At 39.2% G+C, this 24,739-nt stretch overlaps 1 protein-coding gene across 1 annotated transcript in view; it reads right to left on the bottom strand.

Moving 5' to 3' along the window:
• The window catches only part of DPP6 (dipeptidyl peptidase like 6), a 989,665-nt gene that overhangs the window by 730,814 nt on the left and 234,112 nt on the right, over positions 1-24,739 (bottom strand). The window lies entirely within an intron of this gene.

The following is a 24,739-nucleotide window of genomic DNA, read 5'->3' as shown; positions in this document are numbered from 1 at the left end:
TAAATGAGAGTATCTTACAGTACAAGGGGGGTGTTTTATGACAATACATTTGAGCTCATTATTGATACATGCATGCCACAATAGTAATTATTTTGAGATGATTTTTCATAATAACACAAGCAAAGTTGTACTGGATGAAATCCATGTTCCGTGTAGTCTAACATTCATCCCCTGACAATGGCACTCATGACTGGTCTGTACTTCACATTGTTGACCTCAAAAGTTTAGGCACCATGTTGAGTAGTGGGCAATAGTCAGGCAGAGATGATCAGAGGAGACTGGAGCTTGAGTGGCCAGGCATCAGTTAAGACAAACAAGCTAAGAGTTGATATTCTAATGGTTGCCAAATCAGAACAGGCCTGTGGTTTAGAAAACCAGGGAGTCCAAGAAAAGGTCAGAGAGATTACAATTTTAACAGACAAAAGAACTCCAACAGTCTGAAAGTCATAAGGTCAAGACAGAAACTGGGCACTTTCTAGACGGCCCTTAGAAGCAGTATGAGGCTCTGAAATGCAGACAAGTCAGTTTAGGTGGGAAAAGAATAGTGTCTTTTCTTCCTGCTGCCACCGTTATCAAGCTCTTATCGTCTTATGCAACAGTCTGATTCTTTGCAGTCTTCCTCCCACTGCAATCTATCCTGTAAGATGCTGCCAGATTTATCCTCCTACAGCACAAATGTGATCATTTCTCCCACCCTCAAACTCCCCTTGATCAAAAACTTCCAATGCTTTCCCATTAGACGCCTTAACTCAGCATTTAAGTTCTTGAGAATGTCGTCTAAATGGTTCACCTTGGGCCCAGGATCACACAGTTCTTAAGTGTCTGAGGCCAGATTTGAACTCAGGAAAATGAGTCTTCCTGACTCCAGACCCACACTCTATCCACTGGGCCACCTAGCTGCCCTTCTCAGATACACCTTATACTTGCCCATTTCTATATTGTTCCTCAGGCTGTTTCTTCCATTTCCAATGCTAGCAATGTTTCCATGTACATGATTTTTCCACCCATTAATTTTTCTTAACCTGTCCTTCAAGGCCCACTTCAAATATTCCTTCCTGGGTGATCCCAGCCCAAAGTGATCACCTGTCTTCTGAACTCCTATAGCATTTTGTTTGTAGCACTTAATGGTGCTTTTCACATATACTGCCTCATGTTATAGTGACTTTCATGCTTTTCTTACCTAGATTGTAAGCCTCTCAAAGTCTAAGACCATGTTTAAGCTAGCTTTCCATATTCCCTAGTGTCTTTCACAATGAAGGAAGAACACAAGTGTATTAATCATTAACTATTAATCATCAGTCATCATCAATCATCAATAGGTATATTAAGCACCTATTAACTATCAAGCACTATGCTAAGCACTTTACAAATATTATCTCATTTGATCCTCACAACAGTCCTGAGAGGATAGTGCTATTATTATTTCCATTTTACAGCTGAGGAAACTGAGGAAAACAAGGGCTAAATGACATGCCCTGGGTCCCACAGCTAGTAAAGTCACACTTGAATTCAGTTCTTCCTGACTTCAGGCCCAGATCACTATCCACTGTGCTGTGTATCTTCCTCAAATACTGACCGAATGAACAATCAAGTTTCAGGGGTCATTATGAGCATAATTTCAAAATCTAAAAGGAATAAGGATAATGGCCACAAAAATCAGAACACAGAAGGGAACCTGGTCCTGAGACAGTAATTGTTTACTCTGTGGGTTCCTTTCTACTTCTTCCTGGGGCTGTACTTGGTGCCAGGATGTAAGGGTAGCCCTGAGTCAGCCAGGGTTGCAAAGAACTGATTGCATCTGATGGCATGAGAGGAAGCAGGTGTGCTCTGTTTCTGGATGGATTACAGGAGAGAAACCTAGGTTTGCAGAGTAACATTAGGGATATGCCCCAAATATTCCAAAACCTAATTGTTAATTAACTGCTATGAGAACTAATAGTTTGGTACAACTCTTTAGAAATTATTTATATGTGGCTCTAATAAAAAAAAGAACCCGAGAACAACCACAGAGATTTCCTTCCTTCATTCCTTCCATCCTTCTATCCTTCCTTTCTTCTCTCCCTCCCTCCTTCCTTCCTTCCTTTCTCTCTTTTTCCTCCCTTCTTTTTCTTCCATAATATTTATTTTTTGGTCTCAAAACTATATAAATAAACCACTATGTATAAATACTGCACAGATAAGTCATAGAACTGAAATGTCCCTGAGAAAATCACTACAGGCAGAACAGAAGTATTCTGAAGTTAGGCATTAGGACTGCCTCACACATCCCCTAGTTTTGCTTCTATATCTAGTGCTCTTTACACAAAGAAGTAAGCATTGTGCTCAAGCCACAGTGGGGAGCCCTTCTGCTCAAAGGCCTGGTAAACAAGAGGCGAGAAAAAGGAATAAAAAGATCTATTTTTAAAAAAGAAGCATGCTCAGTGGCAATAAATCAATACTTGGAGTGTGTTTCTCTCTCTCTCTCTCTTCCCTCCCCCTCTCCCTTCCTCTCTCTCTTTCCCTTCGTCTCTCACCCCCTCCCTCCTTTTTTTTTTCTTTTTAACCAGAGTATTGTTTGAGCTACTTTGCAATATATAGAAAGTTGAGGATAAGTGAACTGGGTGGGCAAGTTAAGACAGTTCATATCCAGGCAGAGTAATCAAAGTAGGCAGTTTTGTGGTCTTAAAAATGTCTATGTTAACCAGTACTGGACATCAGGGAGACTGGGGAGCAAATTTTGCCTCCAAAAATCAGCAGATGGAAAGACCTGGAAAAATCACTTAACCTCTCTTGGCCACATTTGTAAAATAGACGTAACAATAATAGCATAAACCTCAGAAGGTTTGTGTTAGGCTCAAATGAGATAATGTATGTGAAACATTTTGCAAAACATATCCTTATCTGGCTCTTCTCATAGCCACTGAGAAAAAGTGCTGGGATTTCTACATTTAGCTCTCCCAGTAGGAAGAGAATCTACTTCAAAGCAGAGGAATTGCTTGTAATTTTTGTGTTATTGTTAAAACAGTTTATTTTTTCTTAGATAGCAGAATTACCCTGTAGACAATATCCTGTGAAAGTCTGACATATGATTAATTTCATAACAAATATACTAGGGTGGAATAGGGGATAAAGAGCTGGCCTGGAAACCAGGAGCACCTGGATTAACGTCCTACGTCTGAAACATTAGTACAGTGCCTGTTACATAGTAGACACTTCATAAATGTTTACTGACTGATTGATACATTGGCTTGTGACCTCAGGCAAGGAACTGGGAGTCACAAGACCTGAGGTCAAATCTATCCTCACACACTTACTAGCTGTATCACTATGGACAAGTCACAAACTCGATTTGTCTCAGTTTCATCATTCCAAGTAAAAATGGGGATAATAACAGTACCTACCTCCCAGGGTTGTTGTGAGGACCAAATGAAGTAACATTTGTAAAGTGCTTAGCACAGAGCCTGGAACATGGTAGGCAATATAGAAACACTGTCATCATCATCATCATCATCATCATCATCATCATCTTCAGCAGCAGCAGCATTATTATCATTTTTACTTAAACTCTCAGTATCTTAGGCAACTCTCTATAATTCTTAAGTTACCTAGAAGGTGCTGACCTCTACTGTTAAATTTCCTTGAGCAGGGGGATAGCAACACCAGTTAGCTCAAAGGTCTAAACCCTATGCCTTTCAGAGGAATCACCGTAGGAATACATTATACACATCTTCTGATGACATTGTCATTGCTCAAAACATTCTGGAAACTCCAAGTTGGGAAGTGACTTCAGAGCATAGCACATTTGATGTATGTGTTCAATGCACTGATCACTTTCTCTCTTCAGTAGATAGATGGCAGTCCAGCTGAAGAGGGTAATTCCAGGCTCTCATTCTTCCAGGGGTTTCTCCCTCTTTGTCTACAAATGAAACATTCTAGTGTGGAGACCACCTAGGCCCCCTTCAATAAGAGTCCAAGGCTTTGGATTTTGAAAGCAAAATACTTAATAAAAGAATAAAATGAACAAACAATGATAAAGAGGAATGACCTTCTAGGGAACTGACCTCTGGCTATTTTTTCTGTACAATTTCAGTTTGCTCCCTTTCAGTGTCTTGATGGGGACCTCACCATTTAACTGGTGATTGAGACACACCAACACAGTGGAAGACCAAACTATCAAATCTCAGGGAATACATTTTCAGTTTAAGAACCCAGGGGCTCGGTGATGGATGCATTTTTTAAAAAAGCAAATACTGAAACAGTAAGACTAGTAAATATTTTACTTGTGGCAATTACAGGCTTCTTATATTTCTGTAAATTTCGGAATTATCTCTCCCGCTGTTGGAGTATTTGAATGAAGAACTTTGTGGTGGAGTAGGGGGAAGAGGGAAAACCAATTATTTTGCCTTTATCTCTGCTAAAAGTGGCTTTAAAAAAAAATCACAATGTCCCACTGACTGTTCTTAGCATTTATATAGTGCCCACAATGTACTAAGCTCTGAGGACATAAGCTTTAGATACCATTGTGGCTGAATGGTTTTATGAACTCAGTGTGAAGAAATATAATCATACACTGCAGTTCTTGGAATTGTTTGTTAAAAGATCATCTCCTCTCTGTCAGTTAGTACATATGGATTTCTTTCTGGCAAAAGTTTCTAAAGACAGAGAGCCCTATTCAAAAGAATTGCCAACATGTTCCCAGAGGAGTAAGCTTCTGAACTTATTTATCCAAAACAGTGATCTTAAAAAGTTTGTATTCCTATTCAGTCCACTTCTTTCCTTCTAGTTACTTTAGACATGGCAGTGTTTATGTATAAGTTTCCTACAGCTCCAAGGCTTAGAAAATTGAGCTAATTATAGTCTCTAATCAGCAGCACAACAAAAATCAGTATTGCAGCAAAAAAAAAAAAAAAAGGCTCTGCAAGGAGACAGCATTGTTGGAGATACTGAGATGTATGAAAATTGACCATGAAATGAAACGAGGTTTGGGCTTTGTTGCTGCTGTTTTTAAGCCAACACATTAGAACTTATACATACAAATGAGTTTTGTCCTTCAAAGTAGCCCTCATGGGAGGTTGCACTAGTCTTGTTTTAGGTATGCTGTTCTTGCTTACGACATGTTTGGGGCTTCTTTGGGGAAACTGCCTTGATCTTTTGTCGTTGATCATTTCTTCCTTCCCAACACCTCCAGTAAATGTCCTTTTCTCTCCACTCACACCCTGATTCGAGTCCTCATCACATCTTGCCTGGACTGTTGCAGGAGCCTCACGGTAGGCCTGTCTGCCCTAGGTTTCTTCTTAATCTAACCAGTCTTCCACTCAGTTGACAAAGGAATTTTGCTGAGGCATAGGTATGACCACACCACACCCCCCCCCACTTGATAAACACTAGTAGCTCTCTATCACCTCCAAAATCAAATCTAAAATGCCCTCTTTGGCAAGTAAAGCCCTTTACAATCTGATTCCTTCTTCGTTTTAGGTTTTTGCTACCCTCCATGTTATACTCTAGCAGGCAGCTAGATGGCACAGTGGATAGAGTGCTGAGCCTGGAGTCAGGAAGATTCATCTTGCTGAGTTCAAATACGGCCTCAAACACTTCCCAGCTGTGTGACCCTGGACAAGTCACTTAACCCTGTTTGCCTCAGTTTCCTCATGAGCTGGAGAAGAAAATGGCTAACCACTCCAGTATTTCTGCCAAGAAAAACCCAAATGGGGTCACTAAGAATCTGGAACAACTGAAATGATGGAACAAATTACTCTATGATCTAGATACACCAGCCTACTTGCTTTTCCTCACACACAACACTCAATCTCCCAATTCGAGGCCTTTGCATAGATTGTTCCCCCCATGCCTGGAATGCTCTGCGTGCTCATCTCCTCTTCTGAGTTTTCCTAGCTTCCTTTAAGACTCAGTTAAAATCCCATCTTCTGCAGGAGCCTGTCCTCATCCCCTCAGCTGCTAATCCTTTCCCCTTTTCTTTTTTCTTTTTTGTCTGTCTGTCTCTCTCTCTGTCTTGTTATCTACCTAGTTGTCTATAATTCAGTGGTGTCAAACTCAAATAAAAATGGATCCCTGCTGTAGCATATTGATTGAGAAAACATCGAATTAACATAATTTATGTTGTATTGTATTTTTATTTATTTTGTTAAACATTTCCCAATTATATTTTAATCTGGTCCAGGTCACACTTTGGAGTCCTGTGGGTCCTTGCAAGTTTGACACCTCAGGTCTACATGTCCACCTTTAGAATGTAAACTTCTTGAAGGCAGGGGCCAGTATCTTGCCTTTGTTTGCATCCACAGAAACTTAGCACAGTCCCCGGCATGTATAATGTGCTCAATAAATGCTTGTTGACAGAACGGTTGACTTAAAAGCCAGTGTATAGGCCAAATAAGGCAGAGAGTCTCACTACAACTCTTTTTAGTCAGCCGACTAGCAGTTATTATTATTACATGCCAGGCTTTGTGCTAAGAACTGTGGACACCAAGAAATGCAAAAAGACAGTGCTTGCCCCTAAGAGCTTACATTCTGATGGGAGAGACAACACTCAAACTCCTTTGTATGTACTAGATATATACAGTATAAATTGGAGGTAATTTCACACTCCAAATGATATTGCTTAGCTTTATTGCTGGTAACTAATTCCTTAGTCTGGGGTCCAAGTAACTTTTTTTTTGTTCTTTCAAAAAATCAAATTCACCTTCAGAGAATAAAGATTTGTTCTCCTTGACAGTACCAAAGGAAATGTGCTTCAGGAACTAAGGACAATTCCAAAAAAAAAAAAACCCAAACCAAACAAACAAACAAAACCAAACCAAAAACCTCTAGAAATGATCTGAGCAATAACATCATATTTAGGAAAACTGTATTATCCCCTGAGTGGGGAACCTGTGTACTCAAGACCACATGTAGCCTTCTAGGTCCTCAGGTGTGGCCTTTTGACTAAGTCCAAGTTTTACACAACAAATCCTTTATTAAGGGGATTTGTTCTGTGAAGTTTGGATTCAGTCAAAGGGCCGCACTTGAGGACCTAGAGGGCCACGTGTGGCCTGGAGGTTGCAGGTTCCCTACCCCTGCCTAAGGTGACTAAGTTGAAGGGGTTAACATTCATTCAATTATTTAACTTTTCCGGTGGTTGTTAACAGCTTCCAAGCCATGGCACACTGCTGGGCTTGGGATCAGAGAGACATGGGTTTAAATCTTGCCTCTGACATTTAATAGTTTGGGGGATCAACTTGGCATGAGCAAGTCATTTAAGCTCCATTTGCCTCAGGTAATCTGCTAAGATGTGCCTCAGTCATAAATGGGTTTTAATTTGCCTTAGTGGAAAGAGATTCCCCCTGGCATCCCCCTATTAATGAAATCCCAGATCATTCATATACTTTTATGTTTGTAAAAAAAAGCAGTCACATATCATGTTAATATAATATATATGTTATAATATGTTATATGATCTACATACATATGTCTACACATATAACATGTACATGTGATATATGTATGCTGGCAGTAGAGATGTTTTGTAAAATGTTTTGTAAATCTCATCGTCCCCAGCCTGGGCATTCTTCAGGCTGCTTATAAAAACAGAGCAGTAAGCAAATTTGCCAGAAAAGGTCATCTGACTCAATTGCAAATGAAAGTCATTTAGCATTTTTTGGAGTGTGGAAACCATTGCTCAGTCAAAGTCTCCATCATTAGAGGGATCTTTTTTCCTTTTTTCTTTTTTAACTTAGTCAGCAAGTTGGTAAATAACTCTGGTATTTCAGTTATGGTGCTTCATATACTACAGAGTCTAGAGCTCAGATCATTCATCTAGCTGTTTTAGCTTCTCTAGAGACTCAAAATCACTCACTTCTTTTGCCCTTGTATGCAGAGAGAACTGTACCGATAGTTGTTTCCCACTTAATGAAACAAAACATTTTCCCCACAGTAATTTAATTCAATTAAAACAAAAAGCCTGGCCTAAAAATAAATAAGTAAATAAATAAATAAACAAAACAAAACAAATCTTCTGTGCCTGGTTACTTATATTTATCATCTGTAAAATGGGACTGCTTTCTGCTGACCTCCCTCTAAGGGCTGACATGAGAAATAGCAGCACCTCTAAATAATTATAAACCATACTGCCCATCAAAAAGTGTCAAAAAATTCATGTTAGCAGCAACAGTTTATTCCCTCTAACAAATTATGTATTTATCAAGGTCATTTTAAGTTGGCACAGGAAAAATATGTCTACCTGATTACTAGCAAAATTCTGAACTGGTCTGACAAGGGAGTAGATAACCTCTTGGCTGTCTTCCACCTTGAGTTTTTTGGTGTTTTTTTTTTAATTTAAATTGAGAGGACAAACTTATCTTTCCAAACATGCCCAAACTAATTAATCCTCTATTTCTGCTGTGATTGAGTATGCTATCTGTGCAAATATGAAAAAAAAAATTCAGAACCTTGATCCCATGAACCCCGAGGATTGGAAGGCTATGTGAATACTTATTTAAAATAGCCAAGTTTCCTTCTTATCCAAATCCAAATGGAGGTTTTTCACTACTCCAGAACCACCCATTCTTTGGACTAAAACTCTTTAGTCTCCTTACTTCTCCCTCAATTCTGGACCTCAAACAGTATCAATTAACTAGTATTTTCATGGTTAGGAATCAATATAGTTAACCTTCCTATTGTCTTCAGGTTTCCCTTCACCATCGGGCTTGTAATACTAAAACACAACATTATAATTTTGTTAATTGTCAGGATCATTATTCTTGTATTTATTTTATATGCACTTACATGTGTATATGTTGTATATGTTGTTACCTTCTATGTCAGGTCTGTAGAGTCAGGGATTATTTCATTTTTACCTCTGTATCCCCTGTGCCTAGCACAGTGCCAGACACATAATGGGTTGATTAATTTTTTTTTTATTGTCACCTTAAATTTATTCAATGACTTTTTGTAGATGCTATTTGTATCCTTCTCAAAAGAGAACAGATCTTCAACCAGTAAGATTCTGTTCTTCTAAAGCCAAGTATACCTAGTTATTATCAAAGTTGCTCCAGAGGTGAATCCAGGATCAACACAATAACATGGCATAATGGAAAGAACTCTGAATTAGGAGTCAGAAGACTTGGCTTGGAATATAATTTCCCTTACTACCCCTGGGAAATCAAGCAAATCAGTTTCCCTTCTTACTCAATAAACATTTATTCAGCACCTTGGCCACTAGGGTAAACAGTGGGGATACAAAGAAAGGTATAAGACAGTCCCTCCCTTCAAGGAGCTGCCAGTGTAACTGGGCGGGGGTGGGGGGGGGAAGATAACACATTTAAAAGCTGAAAAGGAAAAGGGAGGATGAGGTTACACAGTGTAGGGCATGAAGTCCTGCAGTTAGAATGGGAAATTATTTGAGAAGGTATGAGTTTCTGAGCTGATTTCACTTTGTAGAATAATGGGTTTCTGGAGGTGATGAACTGTATAGGCAGCCAGGTGGAAAATATTCTGGAGAATTCCCTGGGTGCTCTCCTTAAATGCTGGAGAATCAGAGAGGAGTTTCCACATGTCCAGAGGGAACTTAACTGCCGCCTTCTCTGCCACATGATAAAACTGTACCTGATAATCTCTAAGATTGCCTATCCAATGACACCATATTTTCTAAGAGCCTTCAAAGCTATCTGCAAATTTGGGTCTAGATTTGGGAAGCATAACTGCAGAGCAGAGCTGGCACCTGCATGGTCAGAGATAATGCTCTGCTCTGAGTTCCTACATGTAAAACAAATGGGTAGCAGTATGGCTGGTGTGTTTAGTTTGGGTATTTTTAGCAATCAATGAAGGACTGATTCAGCTGCAGAAGTAGGAATTGGTTTTGGAGAATGCCAAAATAAATGGCTCGTAGATTTAAAGTTGGAAGGCATACTAAGGGCAATCTGGTGCAACTCTCTTATTTTGTACACAAGGAAACAGAGGTGCAATTTAGATAGTGTGTAGCAGAACTGGGGTTTGAATGCAGGTCCTCTGACTCCAAATCCAATCCTCTTTCCATGGACTATGTCACCCCTGTCAGTCATATTATGGCCCATTTAACCCATCATGTTGTTGTTGTTTGTCTTCTGTTTTTGAAGAGGACCAATAACATCATGGGGTAATATCTTGATTTTCCTGTGAATTGGATTTGAGTGAGGCAGATATGTAGTCTGAAAAATGAGAGGCAAAGTTTCTTTTTAGGTCCTGCATCAGTGAATCCAAAAAATCCCCTCTTTTCTTAATTTCCATAGCACTGACAGTACCACACAGTCTAGCACTTGGTTATTTACAAGGTTCTTGACTTGAATGCTTGTCAAGAATCACTGATAGACCCAGGAACACCCCATTCCTCCCTGCTGCTACTGCTTGGGATTTCTTTCCCCCCTCCCCCTCTATCACCTTTCTTAAATCCCACAGATGTTGCTTGGGATGTTATCTTTCCCACTCTTACAATCACCTCCACTTTTGACTTAGGGTTGGCTCGGCAGAGGCAGGCCTGGCAATGTGAATGGAAAAGATAAGGAAGAGAGGGAGGGGAAACCCTAAAAGCATCCCCTCCCTTTCCCCCTCTCTCCCACTGGCAGTGGTTCTCCTAGCCCTAGAATTAGTGTCTTATGAAGTGCCCTTGGCCTCCTTCCCATCTTCTTAGCCACTTAGCTAGAACTTTCATCCTGCTCTTCAGCCCAGAGACTTCTATCTGCAGAAAATCCTCTGAATAAGTTGAGAGTCGTTTCCTTTGAAATGTCTATAGTCTTTACTTTTTTATGTGCACACAATCTGTTTTCCTTATTATTTCAAGTATCTTCACATGAAGTCTTACTCTGAAGTTATATATGTATGAAGTATGTATGAAGTATTTCATGGTATGAAAGTGACCCAGCATTCTTCAACCCAACCAATGGGTCCTACCAAACTGCAAACACTTTGAATACGAACTTGACAATAAACCCTCTCTAGGTGGTGCAGTAGATACTCTATCTGCCAGGTCTGGAGTTAGGAAGACTCATCTTTCTGATTCTGATCTGCCCTCAGATACTTACTAGCTGTGTGATTCTGGGCAAGTCATTTAATCCTGCTTTCCTCATTTTCCTCATCTGTAAAATGACCTGGAGAAGGAAATGGCAAACCACTCCATTGTCTTTGCCAAGAAAACCCCAAATGGGGTCACGGAGAGTCAGACACAACTAAAATGACTCAACAACAACAACAACAACTAAATTATCCAAGAACAAATATAATTAAGCCTAGACGGGCTCATCATTAGAAAATGATTGTAGGATGATAAATATTTTGGTTGACCAAATCAAGATGTCTATTGACTAAGCTTGGCATAGAGGGTTTGTCATGTGTGTTCATGGGATCAAAGGATAATAAATTTAGAGATGGAAAGGACCTTACACGTCATAGATTCCAACCTCCTCATTTTATTGAAGAAGCAGCTGAGGCCCAGAAAGGTTAAGATGAAGATGGATGAAGTAACTTAAGTGGTAGAGTCCTAGGCCCATGAATCACCATTTCACAGAGAGAACTCTTCTTTCCATTGAGGTTCCTTAAGACCTTCAGGGTGTCTTCTACATTTCTCATACGCCTCGCCACACCTCGTACAAGGAGGTTAATGGATAATAATGATAATAACAGGAATAAGTGGTATTTTTGAAGTGTTTTAACATGAGCCAAGCTTTTTACATATATCATCTCACAGAAGCCTCAAAACAACCCTGACAGGTGGATGCTATTATTATCCTCACTTGATAGATAAGAATAGCGAAGTTGAAGAGGTTAAAGCTTCTGTATGTTGTTCCTCATTTTGCTTTCTCGAGACAAACAGAATTCTATTCCTTCTTCCAAAGGGCAGTCCTTGAATCAAGATAGCATGGTCCCTCTATGCCTCAGTCTTCTCCAGGCTAGATATTTCAACTTATCCTAAGATCTTTTACCATTCTGAGGACCTTTCTCTTCATTTTTTCAATGCCTTTTCTAAAGCATGTTGTCCAGAAATGAACACAATAGGATGATATCATAGATACAGAGCTAAAAGAAACCAATGTAGGAAGGAAGGAAAGAAAGGAGGGAAAAAAGGAAGGAATGGAAAAAGGGAGGGAGGGATGAAAAAAGCATTTATTAAATACCTACTAAGGCAGCTAGGTGGTGCAGTGGATAGAGCACCAGGCCTAGAGTCAGAAAGACCTAAGTTCAAATCCAACCTCAGATATATACTAGCTATGTGATCCTGGGCAAGTCACTTAATTCTATTTGCCTCCATTTTCTCATCTGTAAAATGAGTTGAACAAGGAAATGGTAAATCACTCAAGTATTTTAGCCAAAAAACAAGCAAAAAAACCCAAATGGGGTCCTCAAGATTTGGACACAACTAAAATGACTCTAACAACAAATGCCTATTATGTGCCTGGTACTTTGTCTAAGCACTTCACAAATTTTACCTCATTTAATCCTCACAACAACCGTAAGAGGTAGGTGCAATTATTATTTCCATTTTACAGTTGAGGAAGATGAGACAGAAGTTAAGTGCCTTGTCCAGGGTCACAAAGCTAAGAAGTATCTAAGGATGGATTTGGACTCAGGTCTTCCTTACTCCAGGGCCAGTAATCTATCTCCTGTACTACCAAACTGTCTTATAGACCAACCCCCCTTTTACAAATGTGGAAACTGAGGCTCAAGAAGGTTAATTGACTTGTCCAAGGTAATATGGGTAGTAAGTATCAGAGCTGTGATTTGAACTAAGGTCCTCTGGTTCCAGAATCAGTGCTTTCCCCTGTATCTATTATTTCATATATGATTTGACCAGAAGAGAATGCAGTAGGACTACCAGCCTCCCCAGTGCTGGGTGCTATACTTCTCTTTACACGATTTTTGTGGCTGCTATGTCATACACTCATGTTGAGTTTGCAGTCCATCAAAATCCCCAGATCTTTTTCAGTTGAATTGTTGTCCTGCCCATTCCTCTACCGTCTAGTACTGCAAAGTGTTGCTACAGCCACAGATGGGATAGAATGGTAGAGACCTCCTAGGTTTGGGTATAAGATTTGGAGATATAAGAGAATCCTATCATAATGCTGTTACGTGGTGGAGAATTTCCAAGTTACAGTGAGAGTGATGCTCCCAAGTAGAGAGAGAAACTGAGGATACAGAGAGCATTTATTCGTTCATTCATTTATTCAACAAATATTTTGCCCTCTATGGACTATTCTGAGGAGGGCCTAGCATTATTGACATAGCATTTCACTTTACTGGACCTTTGTTTTCTCATTTGTAAAGTGAGAGGTTGGACTAGGTAATCTCCAAGGTCCCCTCCAGCTCCAAATCCTTTGATCTCTGAGCAATAAAATGTAATCCTAGCCTTCACAGTACAATATACAATTTCAAATCCATTTTGGTGAAAGGACTTGCCCAAGGTCACACAACCAGGAAGTGGCAGAGATAGGCATAGAGCCCAGGTCTTCTGACTTCCTAGCAATGATGCATTGTCAGCTCTTGGGCAAGGGATGTTACAACAGGATTTTACTGTACTTCCATAATCTGGTTTTCCTTGCTTTATGGAATAGCTTCACAGCCAAGGCAAACATAAGAAGAAGCAGTGATTATCATTTTGAAAAAATGTTTTCTCCTGGCTGTATTTGTCTGACCTGTCATTTTGCAGGCAACACCTTGATGCCATTTATGGTGAGGCAACTTGATTTGTTTCACTTAGAGAGCAGTTTTTCTCTTAATTTTTGGAGCTGATATATTGGTTTCTTGCTGCTTGTGCCAATCTGACTATAATGTCTTGGCTGCACCTCAAGGAAAATAATTCCAAGGAACCAATAGTGAGAGTCTTTAATCTTTCTTGCATAGAAGAAAAAGAATAATGCATAGATACTTTTTTTTTTTGCTATAACCTGACAGTCAGGAATACACTGTTTGTTATTAAAACTGGGTTTAATTAAGCAAACCACACAATGTGAAGTCATTTATTTCCCTCTGCTCTTTTTGTCTAAATGGAATGAGGTGCCCTGACACAAATTTTTTTTTCCCACAAAAGCTAAATAAATACACTCAGTGAATGCTCAGTAATGTTTTAAGTATAGAGCGTAGGACAATAGAAATTTCTTGGCATAGAATAAATAGATGGATCCAGTGAGTGAGTAGAGTACAGGAGCATAGAAACTGCCATATGTGCCATCATGCCCAGTGTTCTGCCAATAGTGCTTTCCCAATGAGACATGCTGGAGGAAGGCCTATTTTTTTCCTCTCAGTTACAACCTTTAAGGCTAACAATAGTCTGTCTTCTCTTAGTAGTAGCTACCTCTCACCCTGTCATGCATAAAGTTATCCAGACTCATTATGAAAATATACAGGATTCAAAAGAAAGAGGAAGTTTTGGTAGAACCAATGGAAACAGTGCTACCTTTGTAGGTAAGTTCTGGTTCTGTCACTGGTAATATGACCATGGGGAAGCTTCTGAGCCTCAGTTTCATAACTTTAAAAATGGAGATGATAATAACTGCACCAAAAGCGGTATCTCTTAGCTTGTTGAGAGCTAGATTTAAGTCCCGCTTTTAAATCATACAAACTGGATGAGCAATTCAATGTCTTAGTTCCAGGTGACTTTCTAAGGCTATAAATTACAGGTGAGTGGCTAATCCTTGTTGGTAGAGGGAGTTTCTACACTGGGAATTCTCTATGTGGGTAATTTCATAGGTCTAGTCAAGAAAAAAAATATTTCCAGAGAAAATTTTTCCCCATCTAGGTCATGGACCCCCTGAAATCTATCCATAGACCCCTTTAGGGTCCCCAGTTTGAGAACATAAGTGTACCTCAGATTGTGATTCCCTCTTCTAGGTGAGATGTCTCATTTTACAGATGGGGAAACTGAGGCCCTAAAATGGTGAAAGGACATGATCAAAGTCACCTAGCTAATTAGTAGTGGACCTAGAAGTAGAACCTAGGTAATTTCCTCACCATATTGCCAATCATCTAGCTTCATTTTGCAACTTAGTAACATCACTCAACATTGGAACAAGGGAAATTTTTGGAATATTACGATCATTGGTTCTGTTTAAGAAAAACAAGAAAATAGAAAGAAAAAATACTCTAAAAAATCTTCAACAACTGAAATCTGGCTGAGGAAAGAAAAAGAAAGCCTAGTTGAATACTTAGCAGTGAATCTTTTGGCAAAATGTAAGTAACAAGAGAACTGCAGATAAAAACATCTTCATGTAATTTTGATACAGACAGTGTACAAAATGCTGCCCTTTGGGTGAGTGTGTTTCAATTATGATAATAAGTCTGTGGCACCAAATCCTACACTGTCCCAGAAGGACCATAAGAAGGAAAAGAGCTGTGTTCTCTCTTCAGTCTAAGGCAATGAACTTGCAGGAGCTGGTTTTTCACTTTGATGAATATTCCATTTCATTTAAAATAAATATTAGGCAAGATCTCAGTCAAAAATGGATCAAACACATAGTGCTGTTGTTGCAAGGAGACTACAGAACATATCAGGAGCACACTAAAATGCAACCAAAAAGGGAAGCAAGATGGAGTCTTTTGTAGCTTATTAGTCTTCAGTATTTCGAAGAATTTGGAATAAGCTGAGTCTGTTCTGACCTATCCAAAGGGTTTTGTTTATTCCAAAACTTGAGGCTTCATTATTTATAAGGCCATTTGTCCTACACTAAAGAACCATAGCACAAGTCCTATATAATATATTCCTACTTACACTTTTCCTATGAAAAACTTTTTTTTTGAGGGGGTGGGTGAAAGTGGCACATGTGCGGATGAGCATCATCACAGTGAATACATTCCTTCTGGGACCTTGCCCTTCATGCTTTTTGTCTCAGGGGATTCAGTCAGTTTAATGACTGGAACTGTCATCACCAAAATGATGACATGATGACTTGGCCCATGAGTGGCTGTTACATTTACAGTTTGCTTGAGATAATAAAGAGATCCAGTCTCAATAATAATAATAATAATAATAACAATAATAATAATAATACAAAATGATGACCTTCAAATCTTAGCTCTATAACCAAATGAAAGTCAGTAAACATGCATCTATAACGTATTCACTGTGTGTCAGTGATTGTGCTAAGCACTGGGGTTGCAAAGAGGCCAAAAACACAGTTTCTGTCCTCAAGAAGGTCCTTTTCTAATGAGGGAGACCACATGTTAAAAAGAAAAACAATAACTGTTCATACAAGAGATAAAAATGCATGGTAATCTCAGAGGAAAGGCATTAGAAGTTGTGGGGGCAGGGAACGGCCTGTGGCAGAGGTTTTATCCGAGTCTTGAAAGTAGCCAGGAAAGCCAGAAGTTGGAGGTGAGGAAAGAGAACGTTCTAGTCAAGGGGCAAAAAGGCAGAGAGTTGAGAGATGGAGCATTATGTGTAAAATAAAGCACCTAGGCCAGTGCTGGGGCAGGTAGGTGGCTCAGTGGATAGAGCACTGAGTCTGGAGTCAGGAAGGGCTGAGTTCAAATCCAGCCTTAGACACTCACTAGCTGTGTGACCCTGGGCAAGGTTTGCCCTAATCTGCTTGAGAAAGGAATGGTAAAGCACTCCATTATCTGCCTAGAAAATCCCACAGACAGTATGGTCCATGGGATCCCAAAGAGTTGGACACAATTGAATGACAGTAGCCTAGTTTAAAGGACACTGGAACACAAAGGGGTTAAGTGACTAGACTAGGGTCATACCTCTTATATGTCTTAGAAGTGAGATTTGAACCCACGACTTCCTGACTCTATTACCAGAGCTTTATTCATCATGCCACATTGATTCCCCTATTAATGACTTTTGATCAGGGGAGTGAATGAATGAAAATGGTGACTTTAGGGTGATTCACCTAATGGAGGATAATGCAGCATGATATAGTAGAAAATCACTGGATTGGGAGGCCATGCCCTAGGTTCTAGTACTGACTGCTAAGATTTGCTTTCTAACCTTGAGTTTCCAAGTCATCTTTTGACCTTAACTTCTTCATCTGTAAAATGTGAGATAAATGATAGATGGATCCATAGATAGACCGATTATTAAGCACTTATTGTGTGGCAGGCACTAGGCTAAGTTCTGGCAATAGAAATACAGATAAACAGACAATCTGCCCTCAGGGAGCTTACATTCCAATGACAGGAGATACATAAAGGGGAGCTGGAAAGAAGGAGGATCTAAGGTAGCTGAAAGACAGGGAGAGGGAATGTTATATCTGTATGGGAGTAGTGTTGAGGTTAGCCTGGCAAGGTAAAGCAAAAATCAGAACCAAGGGAGCCCAGGGGAGGAATCCAGGTTACTGGTCCAGGTTAATGGGGAAGTGATAGTTCCAGTAGAGACTTAGAAAAGATGCTCCATTAGGTTGCTTCTGGTTCTGGCATTTTATATTCTGAGCTGATCTTACCCCAAATCCATATATTCATGCTATTATGTTTTCCTGTGATAAAGTCACTCCTTCCTTCTGTGTTCCAAATGATTTTTTCTCCTATTTCATAAACTCACAGACTCAGAGAACACTAGAGCCATTATTCAGTTCTGAAACACAAATGAACAGATTTTCTGAATCAATGTAAGATGTTGATTGTACATTTCAACTCTGCATAATCAGTTTGATGGTGAATGCTGTAAATTTGCATTATAATTCTTAAATAGTTTTAAACTTAATACAATGATTAAACATTTAAAAATGTCTCTACATTGTGGTAAAGATGGAAAATGAACACTGCCAAAACTCAAAACATGTTACTTTGTTGGCAGACTGAATGAACAGAAACCATCCCTTTAAGTTGGCAAGCCCAGAGAAGGGCAGGTCTTATCTAGAGTGAGGCCCATAATGCAAGGCAGTTGGGCTTGTCCCACAAGTGACAGCTAGGTGGCACAGTGGATGGACAGCTAGATTTGGAGTCAGGAAGGCCCAAGTTCAAATCACTTTCAAGACACAAGTTATGTAACCCTACTCAAGTCATGGCCTCTGTTTGCTTCAGTTTCCTTATCTACAAAATGGGTTTAATGATAGTTACCTCCCAGAGTCACTGTTTTTTAAGATAAATTGAGATAATATTTTAAAGTGCTCTGAAAACCTTAAAACTATATGAATGCTAACTCTTATCATCCCACAGCTTATGACATTCTTTCCAAACTGTTCAGGCCATTAATATTTTCTATTTATTGCTGTGGATGCCCATTTCCTCCTTATTACTACTATTATTTTATTTTCTGAAAAAGAGGGGAAAAAGCCATTTTACATAATTTTTCAACTGCCTAGGACTTGGGGTAGTATTATCATTTTACTGTTTTTCTTGTGTGCCATGTCTCCCTAATGGCAAGGTAGATTTTCCAGCCTCTACCTCAGGGAATGGAAGAATTCATCTAAACGACAAATCTATTATTTTTCATGGGGAAACAACTTAGTTTGGAAATCCATGTTGTACCATCTTTCGACATTTGTCACCAAACACCTTCATGTAGGAGGGTATCTTTTGGGTGAGCATGACTTCCCTACTACAGGATTTTCTCCTTCTGGTCATACTTGTTTTTTGTTGTCAAACTGAATGTAATCTATGCCTTTAATTTTGGGAGGTGAGAACATTGCCTCATCTAGAAGTGATCCCAAAATGGAGCGCTCAGTGCTTCAGTATTCTAGATTCACTTTGAAGGTCTCATCAGAGGTGTTCATAGAGAAATACATGTGGGAAATCCTTGTGGGTAGGAAATATTTAGGGCTTAGGGCAATGCCTTGTACCTGTACCTTGTACCTGAAGGGACCTGTGATATCCATGGTACAAGAAATTCCCAGAGGAAATTCCTTCTATGCATCCAGACCAGCATCTTTTCTAAAACTCAGGAGAATTGCCTAGAGCACTGAGGGTTAAGCGACTTTTCCAGAGTCTCAAAGTCACTATGTGGCACAGGTGGGATTTGAACCCACCAAGCCCTGGACCTCAAGGCCAGCTCAGTTTCCACTATACCATGTTGGCTCTGCCTTGCACATAATGCATTAATAATAACAACACACATTTCTATTGGGCTTTAAGCCTTGCATAATGTTTTCTATCCACTATCTCATTCAGTCTTCAGATCTTCACAACAAGCCTGTGAGCTAGGTGTTATTAATATCACCATTTTGTTGAAGAGACTCAGTTTGAGCCTCAGAAATTGCAACTTGCTCAGGGTCAGAAAGCTAAGGATCTGAATTGGTTTTGAAATCGGGTTTTCCTAACTCCAAATGCACTCTACCACAACGAATGAATTGTGATTTCATCATGCTTTGGAACTCCTGGTGTGGGAACTCCCTCCACCAAGGCAGACATAACTGATCTATGTCTCTGCAGATAATGTTAAAGTACCACAAATGGCAATTACTTGCCTTAGGTCACACAACTGGCCTCAGAAGGAGTATTTAAACCCACGTCTTCTAGACTACTATATCAGCACTCTATCCACTCCACCATGCTTCCTTTGAAATGCAGCATTATTACATATGAGTCTATTAAGCATTTAGCAGGAGTGAAATAGGTGATTGCTGAGCTGAATTGTACTGAAGTAGAATTAAAATTATAGACTGTGAGCATCTGAAGGGATCTTAAGATAACCTCCTTAGGGCTCTTCATTTTATAGTTGAAGAAAGTAAGAATTAGAGTTACTTATCTGAGGTCACACACCTAATTAGTGGCAAAGCCAGTATAATCAGTCAATCAAGGAATGGATATAGTCTGAATGACTATTATTCAAAAGGCACTGTAAACAAGTTTGTCAGATCCTACTTGAGTGCTGGGCAGCGAGGTGGCACAGCTGATAGAGCATTGGGGTTGGAATCAGGAAGACTCATCTTCATGAGTTCAAATCTGGCCCCAGACACTTATTAGCTAAGTGACCCTGGGCAAGTCACTTAACCCTTCCTCACCTGTAAAATGGGCTGGAGAAGGAAAATAACAAACCATTCCAGTAGCTTTGCCAAGAAAACTACAAATAGGGTAACAAAATGTCAGAGTCAGACACAACAGAACAACAATACTTGAATGCTAAGCCCTATGTTTGTCACAAGATCCAAAGCCACAGATGTAACCTGGAATGTCAAATTCTGACCAGAAAGAGATCATCAAGGAATCTTAAAAGTGTAAAGTCAGACAGTTCAATCGAAATTGTGGGCTATGGAAATAATAAGAATTGTGGCATGGTGAAAATGATATTGAACTTGGAAATAGGACATCTGGATCCAAGTAACTGTCCAACAGTATAGAATCAGAGGGAGCTAGAAGAAACTTTAGGGGTCATATTAGCCCAATTCTTTCATTTTAGAAACACACTTAGTCATATCATTTATCCAAGGTCACAAAGTTGCAGAACCAGGACTGCTTGTTCCACATCCAGTGTTCTTTCCACTACAATATACAACATTGCTTCCATTTACTAAGAATGTCACTTTGGGAAAATCACTCAATCCCATTGAGCCTCAGTTTCCTCATCTGCAAAATGGGGAGAGCAATGCCAGTCCTACCTAGTTTGGTGTTGTGGGGAAAGAATTTTGTAAATCATAAAGTGTTATAGAAATGTGAGCATTTAACTCAGGGAGCTTCTTGCAGGAAGATGAATGCTGGAGTGGGAGCCAGATGATTTATTGCTTTTTTCATTGTTTTCAGCCGTATCTGACTTTTTGTGACCCCTTTTGGGGTTTCTTGGGAAAAACGCTAGAGTGGTTCCCCATTTCCTTCTCCATATCATTTTGCAAATAAGGAACCAAGGCAAGTAGAGTTAAGTGACTTGCCCAGGGTCACACGACTGTCAAGTGTCTGAGGCCAGATTTGAACTCAGGAAGAAGAGTCTTCCTGATTCCAAGCATAGTGCTCTATCCACTGTGCTGAATCCTAGCTCTGCCACAAATTACTGTGTGACCTTGAACACTTCCCTTTTGGGGGATTTCAGTTTCTTCATCAACAAAATGAGGAATTGAATTAGATTGACAACAAGGTTCTCTGGAGCACTAAAATTTTATTGTCTTACTTCCAAAGTTGTCTCTTGAGATACGTCAAGTATTTCTTCCAGCTTCATGAAGCTCTTTAACCAATCCATGAATTGATGAAATGATTTGGTTACACATAAGAAAAAAAAATATTTATTAGAATATGCTCTGCAGGGCAATGGACATTTTATCAAGGTGACCCAGTTTAGAGAAATTCATTTAGCAAAACTGTTTGGGAACTGTACTCTCCCTTCTCTGACTTCCTTCCCATGAGAGTTAGAATCAGGAATTATTTCATATGGCTGAGCTAGATGACATTCAGGAATCTTCTTCTATCTCATAGATACCCAGATTGTTAAAAGATCTACTTGCTCAGAACAAAGTGAATAAACAAATGTGGAACACTCTGAATGAAACCAAAATTTCCTCTATCAATGGCTGCATGTGTCCCCATTATAGGTCAACATCATTTTTGAAATATGACACAGCATCACACAATGAAAAGAACACTGGATTTGGAGTTTTAGTCCTGATTCTTCTGATTTACTACCTGTGTATACTTGGGCAAGTCACTTAATATCTCTGGGCACTGATATCTTCTGTGAAATAGAGACTTTGAATGAGAGTAACACATTTCCCAGCTTTATATTGATTATCCCACGGGAAGTGAAGCAAGTTATGTACCACCTGGCCAGAGGGAGAGCATAATCTCCCAATGGGATAGCCTCATTAAGAAATTACATGTGTATGTATAATCTGAACAATTTAGCAACTTAATCAATCAAAGTACAAACTGACATCAAGAGCTGAGGTAGTGATTATAGAGGAAGCCATCTAGAAAACAAGGAGGGAGAGAATCAGGGGACACTTTTAGAAATAAAAAATGATCATGGAACAGCTAGGTGGTGCAGTGGATAGAGTACTGGCCCTGGAGTCAGGAGGACCTGAGTTCAAATCTGACCTCAGACACATAACACTCACTAGCTATGTGACCCTGGACAAGTCACTTAACCCCAACTGCCTCACCAAAAACAAACAAACAAAAAAATTTTAAAAATGATCCTGCAGTTATCAAACAGGGAAGTGTCTTAACCAGGGAAGAAATAAGAGGTGAGTGAAAGAACCTGAAGCCTAGTTTATTCAGGAGAAACATAAACCAGATCAGGATCAGAGCAGGGATAAAGGGAAGAGACTTAGAGAGGGCTGCCAAAGATCACTTGTAGTACTCTAGGATATGGGGCTGGATGAGATCATGTAATCCAACCTCTCACTTTACAGATAAGCAAACTGAGACTCAGAGAGATAAAGTAATTTGCCTAAGGTTACCAGAGTATAAATTAAAGAACCTTAGATTTAAACCCAGGTCTTTTTATTCCAAGCCAAGTGCCTTTTCCCCTCAACCACTGATTAGCTACAGGAAGCTCAGACACCCACAAATGCTATGACTCTTCTTCACAGGTCAGCATTACTCAGTACTCAATGTCTACCTGCCTCATATATGTTGACTTGGCTCCTTCTGGGTTGGGAAATGAATCCCCATCAGTATTCATTATTTCTGTCTTTAAATTGTAACCATGACACAGAAGGGACTGGAGATAAAGTGGAAAAATAAATGGGAAAGGGACATCAGAAGAGGAAGATAAGGAGAAAAAAATAGGGATAAAGAATAGCAAAACTTTTAGAGAGACTGTCATGTGCTTGTGTCAGTTTAAAAAAAAAGACATATAATAGGCCCAATTTAATATCCTATAATAGAATTAAACATATTAACCCCCACTTCCCTACACCCTACCCCGCCCCTGCCCCCAGTAGCTGTGAGAAGGTCTCCTGGCCAAAACAGTAATTTTAAGCTCATGTTCAGTAAGTAGAATATATTATCACTTTAGGGCTTATTGTACTTAGTTCTGCTAATACTATCTCTGATACAGTAATATTGAATATTACTACTGGGCAAATCTACTGAAAGTTATAATAAAATTCTGTGGGCTAGTGTTTCTCTGAATTTGGATCTTACCCCATGTAAGGGAACATAAAATGATTCATTTGTATAAAATAATTTTAAACATCTCTTCTTTCTCTTCTTTTTCTTCTTCATAAAGCAAAGATGTGCATACCCATAGCTGAAGTGGAAAAGGCTACTTCAGGGTAGTGTCATGAGAAGCCTCTTTTGACTAGAAGCTTGAGGCTACATTGCTATATTTCAAAAAAGTGAGCAGGAATCACTCCAGCAGAAGTTTATGTGGGTGTAACTTTTTGAATCTAAATGTCTTTCCCTTATTCAGGATGTGATAATATTGTTTGAAAATTTGTTATGAGTGCCTTACTTGTCAAGCCTTTGTTTGTTTATAACTACAGTATGTTGCTTTAATTAATTAATATTATATATATATATATATGCAGAGAGAGAGACAGAGAGAGAGAGAGACAGAGAGAGAAAGAGAGGCAGGCCTAGAGGCACTTGAACTCGGTATGCAAATGTATGCAAATAATCTACCCCTCTGGCACTTTGAAAAATATATTAGCACAACATAATCTGATTAGACTTTAATCTTGGCAAAACATCAGACCTCACTGGAATTCCAAGAGGTCATACAATTTATGCCTTTGTCTTCAGAGAATACCACAATCTTCCCAACATAAATGGATCTTTATAAGTAATCAGTCAAGAAAGGCTATAGGAAATGCTATGTATCTTGGCAATCTGACAACTGTACTTGCCTCTGCTATACCATTAATATGAGTATGTTAATGTAGAAAAAAGTATTGAATTATGTGTGGCAAGAAAGAACAAACTAAAAAGCATCTTGAATAGTGGTTGGCTATTCTAGTATTCTAGTTACAAGAATATATACCAGCTGTGTAACACGAACAAATCACTTAACTTCTCAGTGTCCTAGACAACTCTCTAAGGACCTAAATTCTAGACAAGTTGCCAATCTGCATTCCCATAACAATTAAATCAAAAGTCTAGCTAAAAAACAAACAAACAAACAAAAAGGAAGAACCAAACCCAACAGAATGCTCCTGTGGCTTCCCTTTAATACAAGTTTCCCTTTTCCCAATATTGTGAGAGATTAAACATTCATAAGAAAAGATGGTACCCCCAAAGAGTCTGGTTTTAACTAGGACTCTGTGAGTAGTTCTCCATGCTCCAATATGACTGATGAGGTGCTATACAGAAAGCTGTTTTCTCAGGATCCCTGAGAAAAGCCAGAGAAGATGCAAAAGTCTACTCTTGAGAACCAGGGGCCAAATTTTTCCCAAAACATCTACAGGATGGAAAAATGGCCCATATAAATGAGTTGAACTCTCAAATGAGCAGCATCTAACCACCAGCAGAAGGCATGACACTATGTTATTCCATATTTAAAAAATATTTCCTTCTTCAGTAGATTTTGTTGTTTTCCTTTTAGTAGAATTGATCAGTGGTCACATTTCACTTACTAGTGAGTTCTTTCTTCCAATTTTTCCTTTCCTACTACTCCAGAATATTTCAGAAGGAAATGGAGATAGCATTGTATATTATGAGCACCTAGAACAGCACTTTGAACATTGTAGCCACTTAATAAATATTTGATAATTGATTGGTTGCTTGGGGATAAAGTGATATCACAATAATTATAATTCTCATAATAATAAGCATTTACATAGGAATTTCAGATTCAAAAAGCACTTTACATATGTTATCTCAATTTAATACAACTCTATGAAGTAGGTATTATTTTTATTCCTATTTTATGGAGGAGGAAAGTGAATCTCAGAAGGGTTAAGTGCTTGTCTACAGCTTGTGTCGGAGACAGATCTGA

Source organism: Vombatus ursinus, unplaced genomic scaffold (assembly GCF_900497805.2).
Source record: "Vombatus ursinus unplaced genomic scaffold, bare-nosed wombat genome assembly UNPS02014852.1, whole genome shotgun sequence".
In the NCBI taxonomy this organism is placed as follows: domain Eukaryota; kingdom Metazoa; phylum Chordata; class Mammalia; order Diprotodontia; family Vombatidae; genus Vombatus; species Vombatus ursinus.
This window is presented reverse-complemented; position numbering and strand designations above follow the sequence as displayed.